Here is a 4312-nt window from a genome sequence, read left to right as displayed (position 1 = left end):
TCGGTTGAGTATTGGGTAGGCGGTGTGAATATTGTCTTTAGCAAATAATTCTGTATATTCATCCCACAACAATTATTTCTTTATATACATGACGTCATGAAAATCATTATTTAAGTTTACTCTGTAATAAGTAATCTGTGATTGATAATAATAAAAAAAAACGTTGTGACTTGTCAGATCAGACAAGTACTGAATGCGTTCAAATTTATTAATGATCATATATACGTTAAGAAAATATAAAATTTGGTTATTACTGTTTAAAATATTTAGGAGTAATTTCAAAATTAGTCTGTGATTATGTATGTAATGATATAATTATTTTTGAATTAGTTTTAAATAAATTTTATAAATATGTTTCTCAATTTGTGAAAAAAATATATATAATTGAGTGGAGAAAATTTTATAAAGTGTGTAGTTTAATATAATTTTTGAGTTTGATATTTTATTTTACCGTAAATTTTTATTTTTAACACGTTATGTAACGCCCCGAAAATTTAAAGGTCCACGCGAACCACATGCATTTGAATTATTAAATTATCATGTATTTTAATTAAATGTTTTAATTGCATGAATTAATTATGTTATGCATATTTACATGTTTAAAATATATTTTTCTACATGTTGCATTAAAATGGTATTTTTAAGGAATGTTCAAGTGACGATCGAGGAACGGGGACCGATGGCTGAAAAATAGAAAATATTTTTATTAAATAATTGTTTTTAATTATTTAAAATATGGGTGATTCTTTTTATTATTTTTGAAAATAAGGGATTTTTAGGTGATTTTATACGCCAGGACGTAATTTTTATCGGTGTTGGATTTTCAACAAAATACGAACGTTTTGTCAACCCGGCTAATAAACTCACAAACTTTTCTAAGCAAAATAATTTTTAAAATTTTAATTAAGCACTAATGGGTTATTTGGGCCTAATTAACTTTCTTATTGGGCCTAAGCCTTGTTAGGGGTTTATTTAGTATTTAAAATACAAACCACCCTCATAATACACACACATCACACGCCTCCCTCACCCATCAAATTACTAGGACTCTTCTTTTAACACCATACACGGCACACACAATATCTTTGAAAAAGAAACTTTCGAAGAATGCTAAGAAAATCAAGCCAAGGATCGTCGGGTCGTCGTTCTTCGATTCGTCAACGTATATTCGTGCGTTTAACACGCAAAGGCACGCCATACATCTCCTTTTTCTCATCCATCATATCATATTACGGTTTGAATTATTATATGCATGAAGAACATGAAATTTTTTTCAGAATTTTCGGATTTACTCATGTGCATGGTTTGAACTTTTGATTTTATGCACAAAAATTCATGTCTTATACGAAGGTAGGGGCTGCCATGTCTTAGGAAGTTATGGGAAAGGTTTTACACAAGTTTTGAAGCCATTAGAAGCAGCAAAACGCTGCACAACCACAACACACACAAGCTGGAACCAAAATTCTGTCATGGTGTATGTAGGGTCCGGTTGTTGGCTTGGTCACGGCTCCTGTCCAGGGCTAGCCAGGTTCGTAGAGAGGTCAAGGGAAGAGTCCTAGCGATGTTAGGACCCGAGCTAAGTTGGTTGGGAAGAGTCCTTGTTGACAAGGACTCTCACCCGAGAAGGGATAGCACAGCGCACCTTGTGCAGCAGCGTGCAGGGGCTCGCTCGGTTCAGCCAGGGGTCTCGGGCTGGGCTAGAGGGATGAACCAGGGTCCTAGGAGGGGGCACGGGGGGTTGGTACAGGGGCTGAGTCGGTTGGTTAGGGTTTAGACGAGAAACAAGAGTCCTAGTGCCATTGCAACTCTCGGCCAGCATATGAATCTTTAAGGGGGCTCACGTTTTTGTTGTTGGGGATGGGTTCTTGGTGAACTTAGAGTCCAGTAGGGTACTTTGGCATGTTGGGTAAGTTTTGGCTTGACATGGCTCGGGAGTAACTCGTGAAAATTAAAAGATGGCTCGGGGTTGAAATTTATGTGTCAAATAGGGTTTTAAAAAGAAGAAAAATTGGAAAACGGCTCACGGGGGGTCGAGTCGTGGTCCATAAGGGCTAAAATAATATAAAAAGACTAAATTTAGAATTTTGGAATTTTATATTAAAGTTTGGTATTTTTCGAGATTAAAACACCGTCAAAACGATTAATTAAAGATTAATTTAAAAAGCCTAGTTTTTAAGCTAAATAAAATCATGGCAATTTTAATTTAGGCTTAAATAATTATTTGGGACATGTTAGAGTCAATGAATTCAAGAAAATGTCAAAAACGAGAAATTCTACGTTTAGGGGTAAAACGGTCTTTTTACACCTAAAAATTAGTAAACGTCATGGCAGTGCCCTGAATGCTGTTTTATGTGCTAATATGATTATTTTCTATAGTTATGGATGTTTATGGAAATTTTTTTATGTTAAAATGATATTTTAAATGTTTATGGGATTTTATATGTTAAAATGATATTTTAAATGTTTAGGGAATTTTATATGTTTATGATTTAATATGTCAAAATGTTACTGTAAATGTTGTGAAGTTAAAATGTCATTTTAAATGGTTATGAAATGTTCATGATTAAATTATGATTTTTAAATGTCTATTTGATTTTTATGATTTAAGGTAGACATTTAAAAGACATGTTGCATGCTTGGTTTCAAAAATAAAATGTTATGTTATGCATGATTTTTATAAAGTGGTGAGAATATAAATGTTGAAGGAAGTTAAGTGATTGTGACTAATTCGTTAATGATGGCGACGTCGTGAGGGTTATGGTCCCAGTGGGAGCCCGACGATCGTGTTTCCATTATTACGAATATGAGGTTATGAGGTTTGAGGTAAGAATGGGGATATCGTGAGGGGAGAAGGCCCCAGAGGGAGCCCATTCATGGGAGAAGGCCCCAGAGGGAGCCCCGACGATCGTATTTCTATTCGATCATGTTAGGCCAGGGCCCAGTTGACCGGTGAGAGTGTTGCTGGTGTCCCCCGCCGTCCAGTACTGTGGTTTTATGTAGATGGATCCATCGTCATGTCATGTCATGTCATGTCAGGAAAGTCACAATTAACGATCTGAATTCAACAAAGGAAAAAGAAAAAAGAGGAAATGTTCATGATTATGTTTAAGGTTTTATGTCATGTCATGTTGAGGAAAAGAAAATTCATGTTTGCATGTTATCAAAATGTTTATGATAAAGTTTTATGCATCATGAAAATGTTTACAAAAATGTTTATGTTTATGCATCTTCATGAAAACGATATTTTAAGTACAAATATTTTTCACCGTTATATGTTGACTGTATTACGTATTACTCGTTATAAAGATTATGGTGTGTTGAGTCTTTAGACTCACTAGGTGTGATGGATGTAGGTGGTATTGACGGAGGACTTGATGAGTGATTTGACTGGACTGAAGGCGCACACAACCCGAGGACTAGCGCTTCTACATTTTCCGCATTATGCTTTATGATTTAAGTTAAAGATTTTTAAGATTATTTATTTATGCATTTGAGAGATTTTTGAGAGGTTTAGTATGGGCTATTCTTTTCAAATTATTGCTTTTTAGGTTTGGTAAAATGTTTGACGATTTTATGCTTTAAAATATTTTCCTTTGGATTTTTAAATAGCAGTTGGATGTTTATTTTTGAAATGATGCCAAAAATATTTTATGGTTCGGCCAATGCGAAGTGAGGTTTAAAAAAAAAAAAATTCTAGTACTTTTAAAGCAATAAAAAGGGCAGGACGTTTCACGTTATAAGCACGATACTTGAAGGTTTTCCATATTTTTCCAAGCTCCATAACACAAGAAAAAGTACCACCATGTCAAATTTGACAAAGCTCGAATTCGTTTTGCTCGACATTACGGGAAATAAATATATGTCATGGACTCTCAATGTAGAAATACATCTTGATTCATTGGGTCTAAACGAGACCATTAAAGAAAATGGTATTTCATCATCACAAGAAAAAACAAAAGCTATGATATTTTTGTGTCGACATCTTTATTAAGGATTAAAAGGTAAATATCTCATTGAAAAAGATATGATGGCTTTATGGAAATGATTAAAGGAAAGATTTGGACATATATGGGAAATTATACTTACGACCGCCCGTGATGAATAGAATACATTAAGATTCTAAGAAAGTCAGTGATTACAACTCGACAATGTATCGAATAATCTCGCAATTAAAATTTTGTTGACATGAGGTTACAGAATCGGAATGTTTGAAAAAACATTTTTCACTTTTCACGCATCAAATATAACTCTACAACAATATAAAATGCGTGGATTTGCGAGATATTCTGAACTTATCGCATGTCTTCTTGTG

This window comes from Primulina tabacum, chromosome 6, assembly GCF_025594145.1.
Source record: "Primulina tabacum isolate GXHZ01 chromosome 6, ASM2559414v2, whole genome shotgun sequence".
Classification (NCBI taxonomy): domain Eukaryota; kingdom Viridiplantae; phylum Streptophyta; class Magnoliopsida; order Lamiales; family Gesneriaceae; genus Primulina; species Primulina tabacum.
This window is presented reverse-complemented; position numbering follows the sequence as displayed.